This window comes from Lynx canadensis, chromosome B1 (assembly GCF_007474595.2).
Source record: "Lynx canadensis isolate LIC74 chromosome B1, mLynCan4.pri.v2, whole genome shotgun sequence".
NCBI lineage: Eukaryota > Metazoa > Chordata > Mammalia > Carnivora > Felidae > Lynx > Lynx canadensis.
Window position 1 is genome coordinate 19,642,902 of NC_044306.2, and position 18,691 is coordinate 19,661,592.

Sequence of the window (18,691 nt, forward strand, 5' to 3'; positions counted from 1 at the left end):
GCCTGGTCAATTTTCTTTCCTTTTCTTTTTCCTTACCCCTGTCATTTCTCTCTTTGTATTGGATAAGGCCTCTTCCATTAACAATGCCCCCACCCTGTTGTTTTGCTGTAACTGGTATTTTTGTTTTTCTTCTGTTTTGTTTTCTTTTCCAGGGTTAATTCAAGGAACAAATCAAAGCACATCTGATGGAGGGTCCAAAACATCACTACAAGTGGGAACATAAAGCAACCAAAGTCACAACAACAGACAGCAAGTAACACACTCTAAAAAATACCTCCTGAAAGCCCAGACCCTGGACACTGTATGACCCCTCTTTAATATAGAAGTGCTGGCAGGTGCAGGTCATATAACAAGCTTTAAAAACACCTAAGGGACAGAAAACTAGCCAAAATGATCACACAGAAGAATTCTCCTCAAAAGAAATTCCAAAAAGAAATGACAGCTAAAGAATTGATTAAAACAGATATAACCAATACAACTGAACAAGAATTTAGAATAAGAGTCATAAGATTAATCACTGGGCTTGAAAAAAAACATATAAGACAGCAGAGAATCTACTGTTGTAGAGATCAAGGAACTAAAAAATAGTCATGATGAATTAAAAAATGTCATAAATGTAGTGCAAAATAAACTAGAGGTGGTGACAAGGATTGAAGAGGCAGAGTAGAGAATAACTGAAATAGAAGACAAAATTATGGAAAAAGATGAAGCTGAGAAAAAGATAATAAAATTCTGGGCCATAAAGGGACAATTAGAGAACTAAGTGATTCAATGAAACGTAATACTATCCGTATCATAGGAGTTCCAGAAGAAGAAGAGAGATAGAAAGGGGCTGAAGGTGTACCTGAACAAATCATCACTGATAACTTGCCCAATCTGGGTAGGGAAACAGACAATGAAATCCAGAAGGCACAGACAACTCCCTTCAGACATAATAGGAATCGTTCTTCTACACAACATATCAGAGTCAAACTAGTAAAATAGAAAAATGAAGAGAGAATTCTGAAAACAACTAGGAACAAATGGGCTTTAACCTACAAGAGTAGATACATAAGGGTAGTAGCAGACCTATCTACTGAAATGGGGCAGGCCAGAAAGGAATGGTAGGAAATATTCAATGTGCTAAAAAGGAAAAATATGCAGCCAAGAATCCTTTATCCAGCAAGCCTGTTATTCAGAATAGAAGGAAAGATAAAGGCTTTCCCAGACAAAGAGTGAAGGCGTTCATTACCACTAAACCAGCACTACAAGAGATGCTAAGGGGGACTCTGTGAGTGGAATGCTGCAAAGACCACAAAGTACCAGAGACATCACTACAAGCATGAAACCTACAGATAACACAAAGACTCTAATGCCATATCTTTCAACCTTAACACTGAATGTAAATGGACTAAATGCTCCAATCAAAAGACATAGGGTATTATAATGGAAAAAAAAAAAAAAAAACAAACCAAGACCCATCTATTTGCTGTCTACAAGAGACCCGTTTTAGACCTGAGGACACCTTCAGAATGAAAGTGAGGGGATGGAGAACTACCTATCATGCTATTGGAAGTCAAAAGAAAGCTGGAGTAGCCATACTTATATCAGTCAAAGTAGATTTTAAACTAAAGGATGTAACAAGAGATGAAGAAGGACATTATATCATAATTACAGGGTCTATCGATCAAGAAGAGCTAACAATTATAGATGTTTATGCTTCAAATACTGAGCACCCAAATATATAAAACAATCACAAACATAAGCAATCTTATTTGTAAGGATGTGGTAACTGCAAGGGACTTTAATACTCCACTTACAACAATGGACAGATCATCTAGATAAAAAATTAATATACAATAGCCCTGAATGATACACTGGACCAGATGAACTTGACAGATATATTTAGAACTTTTCATCCTAAAGCAGCAGATTACACAATCTTCTCGAGTGCACATGGAACATTCTCCAAGAAAGATCACATACTGGGTCACAAAACAGCACTTAATAAATATAAAAGAATTGAGATCGTACTATGCACATTTTCAGATCACAAAGCTATTAAAGTTGAAATCAACCACAGGAAAAACCTTGGAAAACCTCCAAATGCATGGAGGTTAAAGAATATTCTACTAAAGAATGAATGGGTCAACCAGCCAATTCAAGAAGAAATTAAAAAATATATGGAAATAAATGAAAATGATAACAATAGTCCAAACCCCTTGGGATGCAGCAAAGGCTGTCCTAAGAGGAAAATACATTGCAATCCAGGCCTATCTCAAGAAACAAGAAAAATCCCAAATACAAAATCTAACAGCACACCTAAAGGAAATAGAAGCAGAACAGCAAGGACACCCCAAGCCCAGCAGAAGAAGAGAAATAATAAAGATCAGAGCAGAAATAAACAATACAGAATCAAAACAAAAACAAAAACAGTACAACAGATCAATGAAACTAAGAACTGTTTTTTTGAAAAAATAAACAAAATTGATAACCCCCTAGTGAGACTTCTCAAAAAGAAAAGAGAGAGGACCCAAATAGATAAAATCATGAAGGTAAATGGGGTTATCACAACCAATCCCTCAGAAATGCAAGCAATTATCAGAGAATACTATTAAAAATTATATGCCAACAAACTGGACAATCTGGAAGAAATGGACAAATTCCTAGATACCCACACACTACCAAAACTTAAATGGGAAGAAATAGAAATTTTTAACAAACCCATAACTAGTGAATAAATTGAAGCAGTCATCAAAAATTTTTCAACATAGAAGAGTCCTGGACCAGATGGCTTCCCAGGGGAATTCTATTAGACATTTAAAGCAGAGTTAATACCTATCTTTCTCAAGCTCTCCCCTCCCGCCCCCAAAAAAGGGAAGGAAAATTTCTGGACTTATTCTATGAAGCCAGCATTACCTTGATTCCAAAACCAGACAGAGTCCCCACAAAAAAGGAGAATTACAGGCCAATATTCTTGATGAACATGGAGACAAAAAGTCTAGCAAATTGTTATTTGCTAGCAAATCAAATTCAACAGCATATAAAAAGAATTATTTACCATGAATGATCAAGTGGGATTCATCCTCGGCTGCAGGGGTGGTTCAATATTTGCAAATCAATCAATGTGATACATCACATTAATAAAATAAAGCAAAGAACCATAGGATATGGTCAAAAGATGCAAAAAAAGCATTTGAGAAAATATAGCATCCCTTCTTAATAAAAACCCTCAAGAAAGTTGGGATAGAAGGAACATACCTAAATATCATAAAAGTCATATATGAAAAGCCCACAGCTAATATCATCCTCAATGGGGAAAAATTGAGAGCTTTCCCCCTGAGGTCAGGAACACTACAGGGATATTCACTCTCACCGCTGTTGTTTAACATAGTGTTGGAAGTCCTAGCATCAGCAATCAGAAAACAAAATGAAATAAAACGGTTCCAAATTCGCAAAGAAGAGGTTAAACTCACTTTTCACAGCTAACATGATACTTTACATGGAAAACCCAAAAGACTTCACCAAAAGCCTGCTAAAACTGATACATGAATTCAGCAAAGTTGCAGGGTACAAAATCAATGTACATAAATGGGATGCATTTCTATGCACCAATAATGAAGCAACAGAAATAGAAATCAAGAAATTGATCCTACTTACAATTGCACAAGCAACTATAAAATAGTTAGGAATAAATATAACCAAAGACATAAAAGATCTGTATGCTGAAAACTATATAAGACTTATGAAGGAAATTGAAGAAAACACAAAAAAAATGGAAAAACATTCCATGCTCATGGATTGGAAAAATAAATATTGTTAAAACATCAATGTTACCCAAAGCAACCTACACATTCAATGCAATCCCAATCGAAATTGCACTTGCAATCTTCTCAAAGCTAGAACAATCCTAAAATTTGTATGGAACCACAAAATACCCTGACTAGATAAAGTAATATTGAAAATGAAAACCAAAGCAGAAGGGATCACAATTCCAGACTTCAGCGTCTACTACAAAGCTGTAATCATCAAGACAGTATGGAACTGGCATAAAAACAGACACACAGACCAATGGAATAGAATAGAGAACCCACAAATGTATGGCCAACTAATCTTTGACAAAGCAGGAAATAGTATCCAGTGGAAAAAAGACAGTCTCTTTAGCAAATGGTCCTGGGACAACTGGACAGCAACATGAAGAAGAATGAAATTAGAAAACTTTCTTACATCATACACAAAAATAAACTCAAAATATATGAAAGACCTAAATGTGAGACAGGGAACCATTAAAACCCTAGAGAAGAAAGCAGACAACAACCTCTTTGACCTCAGCCGCAGTAATTTATTGCTCGACACATCTCCAAAGGCAAGGATATTAAAAGCAAAAATGAACTATGGGGACCTCACCAAGATAAAAAGCTTCTGCACAGCAAAGGAAACAATCAACAAAACTAAAAGGCAACCAATGGAATGGGAAAAGATAGTTGCAAATGACATGTCGGATCAAGAGTTAGTATCCAAAATCGATAAAGAACTTACCAAACTCAACAGCCAAAAACAATTAACCCAGTGAAGATATGGGCAGAAGACATGAATAGCCACTTTTCCAACAAGACGCCCAAATGGCCAACAGATACATGAAAGGATGCTCAGCATCACTCATCATCAGGGAAATACAAAACAAAAAATTGAGATACCATCTCACACTGGTCAGATGGCTAAGATGAACAACTCAGGAAACTATAGATGCTGGCGTGGATGTGGAGAAATGGGAACCTTCTTGCACTGTTGGTGGGAATGCAAGCTGGTGCAGCTGTTCTGGAAAACAACAGAGGTTCCTCAAAAAATTAAAAATAGAACTACCCTAAGACTCAGCAATAGCACTACTAGGAACTTATCCAAAGGATACAGGAGTGCTGATGCATAGGGGCACATGCACACCAATGTTCATAGCAGTGCTTTCAACAATAGCCAAATTATGGAAAGGGCCTAACTGTCCATCATCTGATGAATGGATAAAGAAGATGTGCTGTGTGTGTGTGTGTGTGTGTGTGTGTGTGTATAGTATATATATATATAATATATATAAAAAATATATATAGTATATATATAGTATATATATTATATATACACAATATAGTGTATACTATATATAGTATGTAGGTATATACTATATATACTATAGTATATATACTATATATAGTATATATATATGTATATATATGTATATGTATATGTATACATATATAGGTATATATATGTACTATATATACTATACATAGTATATATAGTGTGTATATATAGCATATGTATATAGTATAGCATAGTATATATAGTATATACATATAGTATAATATATATATAGTATAGTATACTATATATGTATATATATATAGTATATATATAGTATATATATATAGTATAGTATACTATATATGTATATATATATAGTATAGTATACTATATGTGTGTATATATATAGTATATATATAGTATATATATATATAGTATACATAGTGTGTGTATGTATATATATATATATATATACAGTATGTGTGTATATATATATATATATACAGTATGTGTGTGTATATATATATAGTATGTATATATATACCCCAAAAAGCAAGAACACACTTTACACACTGTATATTAGCCAATTTGACAATCAATTACATTCAAAAATAAATTAAAAATTAAACTGCCTCAACTCATCATGGCTTTACCTAATAGGTTCCTTATTTTAAATTAAAATTTTCATATAAACATGTAAAAGATGTTTATCCTCAAATATCAACTATATCATTGATTTAGTCTCCACGATTTCTGTGTCCCATGTCTTCTTAATTTAATCATTTATAATTTTAATAAACATCTACGTATCCTGATCTGAGTTACCATATACAGCTATCAAACAATGGAGAAAAATTACCTTGATGAGAAGTTCACAACATAAGAAAGTTACACACATTCAAGGAAGCTTTACATGTAGTGATAGAAACAAAGAAAGTACTTTGGGCTACAACTCTACATCCTCTATAATACCGTTGAGGAATTAGAGGACTTCATGTTAGAAAATACTGAGTTGGTTTTATATTTAAAAGTCTATTGACATAACCATGGAAGGACCACTAGCACCTGGAATACAGCCTTGGAAGGCAGCAAAGTGCCCAAGGGGAAGAAAACAAAACAAAACAAAACAAAAACTCTAGCCTCAAAATACTCCTTATAAATCTCAGTCTCACCCAGACTTGACATGCTGTAAGACTGATTCCGATGTTCTTCATGTGGTCATAAAATACAAAGAAAGCATAGTAGAAAAGGCAAGAAACTGACGGCATAAAAGCAATGAAGGGAATTCAGTGTTTCTTGTCTCTCCACCAAGTTCTACAAAATCACAAGGCAAAAAGCCTTGCGTCATATGACAACAATAAGCAGAACAGATTCAAACAGGAAAGAGACAATCTATGGCACTCACCATCCTAACTGGATGGTTACCTTTAGTAAGACAGATCATGAGGAAAATTTTTTCCAAGAAGGAGAAATTTCAGTGATGGTAAAACGCCTATATAACATCAAAGCTAAAGTGAAGCTTTGACTGAAACAAGAATACACATGCCAGATAGACAAATAGAGATATAATTATTAAATGAGCAGAAAGGCTCCACTATAGAGACTGCCTCGTATTTTCCACTTTTCTGGAATAACTAAAAACTGTTTTACAGTCAGTAGAGCCTGAGACTTATAATATAGCAGCAATTGTTATTATTTTTATATCAGTTAAAGGACAGTGGGTAAGAGCGGCCCTTTTATTAATGGCAAAGAAGTGTAGATACACACATAAGCAACACTACCATAAAGCAGAGATTTTTGTTTTAACAAAATCCATATTTATGTGATTATATTTCCGATGGTTGAGAGCAGCTATGATTAATGGAATTCCCTCCTTCTCCTAAAGCAGCCATTTTTCAATTCAAATACAGAATGTCAAGTAAGTAAGTAAGTAAGTAAATAAATAAATAAATAAATAAATAAATAAATAAATTCCACTGTATGATCCAGCAGACTGGACAAAGTGAGGCAAGAGTCTGGTGTCTGAGTGCTACCTGCTATTTCTGATCATTCAGACATCAGTCCCCAAGTTTATTTAGTGAGTTCTTCCCTTATAGCAATCTATAGCTCTACTTATCACTCTGGTGGTATCACTACTTGATATTCTCTCTCTTCTTATATATACATCTCTCTCTATAGAGATATAGATATAATGTTAATGTTACATATAATGTTAATGTTACATATAAAACATTATTATGTATATTATATAATATATATTATACATTTATATATTATATATTATTACATTATTATATAATGTTGCTATGTTATAACAACATACTATGTTATAACATACTATGTTACAATAACATATTGTATATATAATACATATATATATATATACACACACACTGCTATATGTAACAGTGAAAATTTTTATATGTATATACATATATTTTTAATTTTTACTGTTCCACTACTACCTAGAACACGTATTTGTCTATGAAAGCAGATCTCTTGTTCTCTAGCTAGAACTGTGCCTGAAACATAACAGGCTATCAATAAATATTTGTTGAATACATACAAAGTCAAGACATAAGTAGAATTTACTTTAGGACCCATCCAATCTTCCTTTAGATCCTCCAGTCCTTGTTCTGGATCATCATAATCCTAAAATATAACCAATATTAAGGTGCCTGCTCCTGGGTGCAGGAGAATTTTAAGAAAAGTTTACCTCCTGTATCCCAGGGCTCAGGAAGGCTGACTGAAGACAGCCAGGCAGAATTACCATTACCCTCAGAGTATCACTAATAAGTTCTAAATCTCTCATTTTCCATCTCCTCCTCTCCCAGGATTTCCCCCAGCTGTAGTACAGTGAACCTGGGTATAGTGTCAGACACAGAAGAAGTGGGAGCACAAAAAAAGAAAAAAAAAGCCTTATGAAAATATGACTTGTATTGCATGAAGAATTGTAAGTTTATGTATAAATATTGCTTTATATATATATACACACACACATATATGAGGATATATATAAATATATACATATATATGAGGATATATATAAATATATATATTATTAATATATTTATATTTATTTATAATATATATATTTATATAATTATATATAAAAATATATATAATATATATGAGGATATATATGAGGATATAATATATATATTATATATATAATATAAATATATTATATATAAATATAAATATATATAATATATATATTTATATAAATATATATACAAAATATAAATAAATATATACATATATATGAGGGTATATATAAATATATATATACATATATATGTATATATATATATATATATATATATATATATATATATATATATATATAAATAAATGAGGGATGTCTCTTAACCAGAAAGTTCCAGAATCCTAATGCATCCCATGGAATTTATTGAGATTCAGAGACAATGCTTCCCTGAATTAAGTTTTTAAAAGTATCCTTTTATAATCTTTTCTTTTTTTAAATAAATTTGTGAGGTAGAATTTAATCTTTTATCATTGGGAAGTGTGTCTGAGCAAAGGGACTGTTCGATTTCTTCACTGAAAAGCAGACTTACTCCCCCTTCTTACCATTATCATCTGTTTTTTTAAAAATGGCCTAGCATTTGAATGGAATGTGGAAGGCAATTAAATGGAATATGCAAAGGTAGGGTGCATAGGAAGATGAGAGTCTAGAAGAGGGCAGGATAATAAAAAGATCACTCAGAAAAGCACCTATGACTCTTAGCAGTCAGGCTTCATGTGACCAGAGTGCCAAGTGTGAAACATTTCCTATCCCTAGATGCAGAGCAATAAAACCTGCTCTAAAGAGAAACCATGACAATTTTACACAGACAAGTAGGCCCTAATTCTTTCTTTTTTTTTTTTTTTTTTGGTAATTCTTTTCAAATCTCCTTTCTCTCTCAACTCCTTCATTTTGATACAAAACTGATTTCCCTTACCCTTTAATTTTGAATTGAAATAGTCACTTAAAGATCCCCAGTAAAAGCTCTCATTTCTCAGGTACCATTTTGTTCCTAGCTGAAATATTTGCTGTTGTGTAGACATGACCATACTATTTAATTTCTACATTTCATTCCATATCATGATTATAATAATGGGTGCAATCCTAGGCTAAGCAAATCATTTCTCAGAGAGCATACCTCATTCCTCTAAGGAACATAAACCTTTCCAAGAAAATGGGATCTCATTAACTAACTTAACCAAAAACACACATGCATAATGGCATTAGGCATTTCTCATGGCAAAGTGCCAGTTTTGCATTCCAAATGAATCTAAGAAATAGCACATTAGCCTCTCTGCCAAATTTAAACCACATATACTACAAAATAAAATGGGAACACAGAACACAATAGCTATGACTCTTTGGATAGTAGGATGATATATTTTTTGTGTCAACTTCACTGGGCCATGGAATACCCAGATATTTATTCATCAAACATTCTTCTGGGTATTTCTGTGAGGGTGTTTGGGGTGAGATTAACATCTGAATTGGAAGACTGAGTAAAGCAGATTGCCCTTCATAATGTAGGATGGCCCCATCTAATCAGTGAAAGACCTCAATAAAACAGAAACCAGACCCTCTCCAGAGTAAGAGTAAATGCTCCTGCCTGATGGCCTTCACACTGGGGCATCAGCTTTTTCCTCACTACCAGCTCTAACTAAAACATCGGGTCTTCCTGGGTCTCTAGCCTGCCAACCTTCAGATCACAGCTACACCATTGGTTCTCCTGGGTCCCCAGCTTGTTGACTTATCCTGTACACTGTGGGACCTGTCAACCTCCATAATCTTGTAACCCAATCCTTTTAATAAGCCCTTCACCCATTATAATTATTTTTGTGGATGTGTGTGTATATATTGGTTCTATTTCAATTTCTATTGGTCCTATTTCTCTGGAGAACCCTGAGTAATACAAACAGAATAAGTTATATTTCAAAAGACAAATCTTTGAATTCAGTTTAGACTTTCAAAAGCTGGGGTAAATTTTACCCTGGTAGTCAACATTGGTAAGGTTTCTGGATCCTCCTCTTTATTTAATTTCTAATACAATTTTCTAATACAAATTTCTAATAGTAATAGTTTAAGATATCACATTTTTTAAGGACATGGTAATGTTCTCTCATATAGTCAGTAGAGGAATTAACTATCATTTCCTGCTCCATAGACTTTCAGTTGGAACAAACCTGAAAGGCAAGCTGATCTATAGCTTCAGTGTCTGGAAGAGAAAAAGAGTGCCAACAAGATGAATATGTCTCCCAAGGGTACAGATCAGCCGAAGTGAGGCTCTGACTCAAATGCAATCTTTAATTCAAATCAGAGTTGTTCTAATACTTTGCATAGTCAGATGTTTGATACATCCAAATAAAATTTACAAACCCAACTGAACTCTACTCAGTTAAACTTCATGAGCATAAATGGGAAGAAAAAATAAAATTACAAAGAGAGATTCTTCCTTGGAATGTTTCACAGCTTTCTCCCAGCAAAGCAAAGCACATACCCTGAGCGGTTACAAGTCGTTGTCTCTGAAGTTGGTTAGAAATCTATTGACAATATTTCATTACTGATAATGCATCAAGGCCTTTTTCAGATTCTAGCTCACAAATGTGGAGAAAATGGATTCTTGTGGGTAATGATTCATTTATTTCAACCCCTCCTTTGCCCTTTTTCATTTGGTGGGATTGATTTCCTTTCTCCATATAATTTCACTTGTCACTATTCATGACTCACGAATTGACCCTCTCTTCTCTTTGTACTTTTCTTTACGAGCCAACTTCTATTCTTAAAAACAATTGAAATGCACAATAAAAAAATATTGAAGATGGCACTTATGCAAACGCTTGCTTTAGATTATGTTTTCTTACTAATATAATGTTCTGTGCTTCAAATTTACCTATGAAGAAATATCAAATTACCACCAAGACTAAAATAGACAAAAACTCCTCAGGTGTCCAACTCCTCTCATCCCACATACACATCCCAGAAAATTTAATCTCGAGCTACCTTTTATCCTACAGAAGGAAGATATGGGAAATAATGGGATCTCTGCCTCTAATTTTCAAAGATGATGCCCAAGCTGTTAAACACACACACACACACACACACACACACACACACACACACACACACACACACAATCACAACTCCCTTGAGTTGCAGGAAAATAGCCTTCTAAAATCTGGCAAGCTAGGGGGACTCTGTTTTTTCCCCTAATACAAAGACTGAGTCTTCTTGGAGCTAAGTTTGGTTGAAATAACTACTAGAGTTTGATGCTTATACAATTTCCTTATGTCCAAGTATTACTAGTGAATATTGTTTCCAACTGATGATGTAAGACCTGGGAATACAAAGGCAGAGCCAGAGCAAGAACTGAGATTTCTGGACTGAGCCAGTCCCTACCATGTACAAGTAGTGACTCTGAGACTGTGCTTGTGTTACAGTCTTTAGGGAACAAAGAAAACTATATTGAGACTCATGGCTTTAGCTGTTGTGTTCATTATCTTCTCTTTCCAACTCTACTTACTTTATCAGTTTCCTTTTTTGGGGATGGTAGTTCTGAAGTTTTTTCTGAAGTAGAAATTCCAGCTTCTGGCATGACTATCTTCAAGCTAAAATAGTTGGACAAGTTTATTTCTCCTCTTTTGCATGAACATGAGTTACAACAGAACCATATATACCTGGGCAACATCACAGAGTTCTTAACACTTGGTTAAGTTGCATCTTTCAGACAAATTAGCTGTCAAATAATTCCCACCAAGTAAGTACTTATGCACACAATAATGAAATATTTTATATTCAGCTAATGGCTCAGATTCTGAAATATCTTATGTATTTTTTACATGTTATTTTCTAAGCTTTAAGTGACTTAAAGATACATCACCTCAAGAAGGCTTGGACCATTAGAAAGAGGGAACACTGGTTTGGCTGACCTAAAAATCACATTAGATATATATCAACTATAATTTGGATATGTTGTTCAAGGATCTTGAGTCTCAGTTTCCTCACTGACAAAATATGAAAATAGTACCTACGTTGCAGACTTTCTACAAGAAATAGAGAATAGAGTGTCTTGCCAAAGTACTAGACCCTAAAAGGAAACTGTTCATTTTTAAGAATATGTTTGAAAAGTTCATTAAGAGAAGGGTCAGTGCAAGGGTTTAGGATAGATGGGTTAAAGTTAGATATGGTATCTTTCTGAAATGACCGGGTGGATATAAAAATTGAGTAAAATGTGTATCTGGACTGGTAAACAAGAAGAAATGCCAGCCATGTACAATCAATCAACCCATCCATATCTGCTAGACATAGTGCAAACATTAAACATAAAACAAGTTAGAAAAAGATATTTCTCCTGCCCTAATAAGAAAGCCCCAGCATCTTGGGACTCTATACTAAAGCTCCTGCAACCATACCTGCCTTCCCCAGCAAGGAGCATTGGAAGGACTATTGCCTCTGATGTAGTGAGGAAGCACACCATTCAGAATCCTTGCTAATTCTGAAGATTAGCTAAAACTGTAAGCAGATGAAATCAGTGAGTTAGCTATTCACAACAGCATAGCCAGAAGATACTTAGAAGACCATAGGGGCCACTCTATTGTGTAAACAACATAGAACATTTTATAGACCATGTTATTCAGGGCATAGTCACAATTTGTGCCTGGCTTAGAGAATTTATCAATATAGGAGTTTTGGAGATCCTGATCAGAACAGATACCATTAAAAACAATATCAGTATCTTTGAAGCTTAAAAAACAATTTTAAGACCAAATGGAAGAAGTTAATAATATTCTGTGTTAGCGAGGATATGGGAAATTGGTATTCTTGTTAATTAATATGGCAAGGGAAAATTATTGTAGAAGAAAATTTGGCCTCTAAACTGTCCATAATGCTTTTTATTTGTTATAAATATACATCTATTTAATTATACACACATACACACACATATGTGTGTGTGTGTGTGTGTGTGTGTATATATATATATATATAACTTAAACAGACTCCAAATCCAACATGGCACTTCAGCTCACAACCCTGAGATTAAGAGTTGCATGCTCTACCAAATGAACCAGCCAGGCACTCCATAAACTTTCCACAGTTTTTGAAGCAACAAATTAAAATTTAAAATTTCTTAAAGGAAATATAGGTGCACACAGTATTCACACAGAAGACATGTTCACCTTTGCCTGACATAAATTAACAAAAAATAAACTGGGTATTTTCTGTTATCCTTTCCCCCTACTGTAATTAAATATGCTATTTTACCTGTCTGAAATACCTTTGTACCTTCTCTTCCTTACCTAACTTGGGCTTCTCCTTTTAGTCTCAGCTCATGTGTCACTTTCTCTAGGAAGCTTTTCCTGACATCCTAGACAAGATAAGAGTTTCCTCCTCTGAATGCCTGTAGAGGTCTCTGCATGCATGCATGCCTGCCCCTCCCTCCCTCCCTCCCTCTCCCTCTCCCTCTCCCTCTCTCTCTCTCTCTCTCTATATATATATATATAAAATCATTGTGCTTATCACATTACTTTAAATCTGTTTAAATTATTTTCTTCTGTACCAAACCACAAAATCTTGAGTTACTAAAAATAGCTTTTGAATTGAATTAAAACTATAACTGAATAGGGAATATGGAAGAGACAGTTTGAGGAAAACTACGTATTCAGTTGAGATACATGGAGTGTGCAGTAAAAGAATATTCAGGTGGACATTTCAAGAACTGTTTCGAAAACTGGCAGATAGAAAATCACATTTGGGAATCAGGAAAGGTGCCAGGACAAGAGAGACTACATGTGAACTCTATTTGTTTAGACATAACACTTTCTAAAGAAATGACAATATTAGGGAGAAAAATAGAGAAAAATAGAAAAGAAGGCAGAAGTAACCTTAGGAAGTATCTACATATAACCATTTGAAGGAGCAGGCAGTGGGTTTGAAAAGGATACGGAGAGGACAATGTCCCCAATGCCAAATCACAAGGTTCAAAGAGGGGTATTCCACACTCTCATTTCTTGTTACAGTTTATGGCTAGAGCTATGGTTCTCAACCTGGGACAATTTTGTCCCTCAAAAAATATATGACAGTATCTGAAGACATTTTTATTCACAACTATGGAAGCAAAAACGGAGGGAAGACAGGCTACTAGAATATGGTGGGCAGAACCAGAAATGCCACCTGTAAAATTTGCTAAAACTCCCCAAATGAAATTCCACAGATTGAGGGACCTAAACAACGCAAACATTTTCTCACAGCTCTGGAGGCTGGATATCCAGGATCAAAGTGCCTCAGGAGTTTGGTTGCTCCTAAGGCCTCTCTCCTCGGCTTACAGATGGTGGCCTTCTTGCTATGTATACATTTGGCCTTTATCTGTACAAATCCCCAGTGTCTTTCTGAGTGTCCTAATTTCTCCTTATAAGGATACTAGTCAGAATGATTAAGGCTCACCTAAATGAGCTCACTGTAACTTAAGTAACACTTTAAAGGCTCTATCACTAAGTACAGTTACATCTAAGGTACTGGGGGTTAGGGTTTCAACATATGGATTCAGAAGGGAAACAATTCAGTTCCTAACACTTCACCCTCTAGATACCTTAGAATTGATATCCCTCTCACAAGCAAAATATATTCATCCCACCCCAAGGGCCCAAAATTCTTTTTTTAAGTTTTTATTTAAATTCTTATTAACATACAGTGTAATATTAGTTTCAGATGTACAATGTAGTGATTCAATACTTCCATATAATACCCAGTGGTTATCACAAGTGCACTCCTTAATCCCTATTACCTATTTCACCTATCCCCTCATCCACCTCCCCTCTGGTATCCATCACTTTGTTCTCTCTAGTTAAGACACTGTATCTAGGTTTGTCTCTATTCTTTTCCCTTTGCTTGTTTGTTTTGTTTCTTAAACTCCACTTGTAGTGAAATCATATGGTATTTGTCCTTCTGACGGAGTTATTTCACCTTAGCATAGTACTTTAGCTCCATTCATGTCATGACAAATGGCAAGATTTCATTCTTTTTTATGGTTGAATAATATTTCATTTTATATATATGTGTGTGTATATATATATATATATATAAAGATGCGATAATAAAGATAAAGATGTGATATACATATATATATATACATAAAGATGTGATATATATGTGTATATATATATACACATATATATCACATCTTTATCCATTCATTTAACAATGGACACTTGGGCTATTGCCATAACTTGGCTATTGAACATAACGCTGCCATACACATTGGGGTGCATGTATTCCTTTGAATTAGTATTTTTCTATTCTTTGGGTAGATACCTAGTAGTGTAATGGCTAGTTCTATTTTTAACTTTGTGAGGAAACTCCGTACTATTTTCCACAGAGGTTGCACCAGTTTGCATTCCTACCAACAGTGCATGAGGTTTCCCCTTTCTCCACATCCTAGTCAACACTGTCATTTCTTGTGGTGTTGCTTTTAGCCATTCTGACAGGCGTGAGGTGATATCTAATTGTAGTTTTGATTTGCATTTCCCTCATAAGTGATGGTGTCCATCTTATGCGTCTGTTGCCCAACCTTATGTCTTCTTTGGAAAAAAAGAAGTCTAGTTTTTAATTGGATTATTTGGTTTTTGGGTGTTGAATTTTTAAGTTCTTTATATATTTTGGATCCTAACCCTGCATTGAATATGTCATTTGCAAATATCTCCTCCCATTCCATAGGTTGCCTTTTAGTTTTGTTGATAGTTTCCTTTGCTATGCAGAAGCTTTTAACTTTGATGTGGTCCCAATAGTTCATTTTTGCTTTTTCTTCTCTTACCTCAGGAGATAGATGTAGAAAGAAGTTGGTATAGCTGACGTTACAGAAGTTACTGCCCGTGCTCTCGTCTAGCATTTTTATGATTTCAGGTCTCACATTTAGGTGTTTAATCCATTTTGAATTCATTTTTCTGTATGGTGTAAGATATTTTGTGCATTTTTGTGCGTGTCCAGGTTCATTCTTTTGCATGTAGCTATCCAGTTTCCCCAACTCCATTTATTGAACAGACTGTCTTTTCTTGGACAGTCTTTCCTGCTTTTTTAAAAATTAATTGACCATATAGTTGTAGGTTTATTTCTGGGTTTTCTATTCTGTTCCACTGATTTGTCTATCTTCCTGCCAGTACCAGAATGTATTGATCACCACAGCTTTGTACTATAACTGGAAGTAAGGAATTCTGCTGTATCCAGCTTTGCTTTTGTTTTTCAAGGTTGCTTTGGCTATTCAGAGTCTTTTTTTGGTTCCATACAAATTTTAGGATTGTTTGTTCCGGTTCTCTGAAAAATGCTGTTGGTATTTTGATAGGGATTGCATTAAGTGTATAGATTGCTTTGGGTAGTATATACATTTTAACAATATTTGTTCTTCCAATGCATGAGCATGAAATGCTTTTCCATTTCTTTGTGTTATCTTCAATGTCCTTCATCAGTGTTTTATAGTTTTGGGAGTAGAGGTCTTTCATCTCTTTGGTTAGGTTTATTCCTCGGTATCTTACGGTTTTTGGTGCAACTGTAAATTGGATTTTCTTTTTTTTTCCTTTTTTTTTAACGTTTTTTATTTATTTTTGAGACAGAGAGAGACAGAGCATGAGCAGGGGAGGAGCAGAGAGAGAGACGACGACACAGAATCCGAAGCAGGCTCCAGGCACTGAGCTGTCAGCACAGAGCCTGATGCAGGGCTCGAACTCACGAGCCTGTGAGATCAGGAGACTGTGAGATCATGACCTGAGCTGCAGTCAGACGCTTAACTGACTGAGCCACCCAGGCACCCCATGGATTTTCTTAATTTCCCTTTATGTTGCATCATTTTTGGTGTATAGAAATATAACAGATTCCTGTATATTCACTATGCATCCTGTTTATCAGCTCCAGTGGTTTTATGGTGCTCTTTTGGGTTTTCTATATAGAGCATCATGTCATCTGCAAATAGTCAAAGTTTACTTCTTCTCTGAAAATATGAATGCCTTTTATTTCTTTTTTTGTTGTCTGATTGCTGTGACTAGGTTTTCCAGTATTATGTTGAATAAAAGTGGTGATGGTGGACATCCTCATCTTGTTCCTGACCAGAGAGGAAAAGCTCTCAGTTTTTCCCCATTAAGGATACTAGGAGCTGTGGGTTTCTCATATGTGTGCTTTATTATATCCAAACCCTACTCTATTGAAGGTTTTTACCATGAATGGATGCTGTCCTTTGTCAAATGCTTTTCTTCATCTATTGAAAGGATATGGTTCTTATCCTTTTCTTTATCCATTTGGTTATTTTTTCATCCTACAAGAAGCCATAACTTTATTTATTATATTAACAGTACATATTTCAAACTAAGCTGCATTTATTCTTTTGAAACACACAAAAATGAGCCCTTGTTTTCAGATGGTTACATTGTTAATTTCATAATAAGATTTATAGTATCATTACTGTTGTTCTTCAGGGCTTGGATGTCTTCGCTCTTGACACATTTGCATGTGACGTGACTAATTCTGAATCATTAACATCTACATATATTTCATCAACCTCTTCCTCTTCACTCTCCGCTTGTACAGTTGGAATCTGTGTTGAATGTCTGAGACAACTTTACCTTGAACTTTGAGTTTCTCAACATCTTCTAGTCATGCCTGCTAGGACAAAGCCCTGGCCTTGGCTTCCCCCAAAACTATGTAGGTATCTGAAGCTAAGCTCTTGTAGACATCTGGTTTTGTGATGACATAGAGGATATTCTTAGATTTCCACATAGTGACGCTATCATAGACCCATTTTGGACATAGCCTTCCATACCTTGTTTTATTTCTGGCTCTGTTTTGTGCTGCTGACTGGTCCTTCATCAATTTCAGCTGCTGCTGCCAGCCAGGCTTGTTGTGGCATTGCCTGCACGCAATCTTGTTTCTCAAGCTCCGATGGTGATCCATCACTATTGGAATGTGTTCCAGATCTTAACTCAGTCTGGAGCCAGGGTAACTGCTACTGTATAGCAGTAATGTTTTCTGTGGGTTCACCTGGCATATTGTGCAGGGAACAAAGAACCAAGAGGACGGCAGAAAGAGAGTGAACAAGAATATGACCCATGCCTGTTGCAGAAGGATTATCCTTTCTTTTACTGATGTGATATAGCATGCCGATTTGTGAATAATGAACCACGCTTGCATCCAAGGAATAAATCCCTTGACCATGATGAATTATTATTTTTTTAATATACAGCTGGGTTTGGTTTGCTAATATTTTGTTGAGGATTTTTGCATCTATGTTCATCAGGGATATGGCCTATCGTTCTTTTTTTTTTTTGTGGTGTCTTTATCTGGTACTGGTATAAGGGTAATGCTGGTCTCCTAGAATGAAATTGGAAATTTTCCTTCCTTTTCTATTTTTTGGAATGGTTTGAGAAGAATAGGTATTAACTCTTCTTTAAATGTTTGGTGAAATTTATCTGTGAAAGCATCTGGCCCTGGACTTTTGTTTGTTGGGAGATACTACTGAATTGATTTCTTTGCTGGTTATCAGTCTGTCCAAGTTTTCTATCTTCCTGTTTGTTTCAGTAATTTATATGTTTCTAGAAATTTATCCATTTCATCTACATTGTTCAATTTGTTGGCATATAGCTT

At 34.9% G+C, this 18,691-nt stretch overlaps 1 pseudogene; it reads right to left on the bottom strand.

Moving 5' to 3' along the window:
• Positions 1–17,472: 17,472 nt before the first annotated feature.
• LOC115511451 lies at positions 17,473–18,095 on the bottom strand (annotated as a pseudogene).
• Between the last annotated feature and the right edge of the window lie 596 nt (positions 18,096–18,691).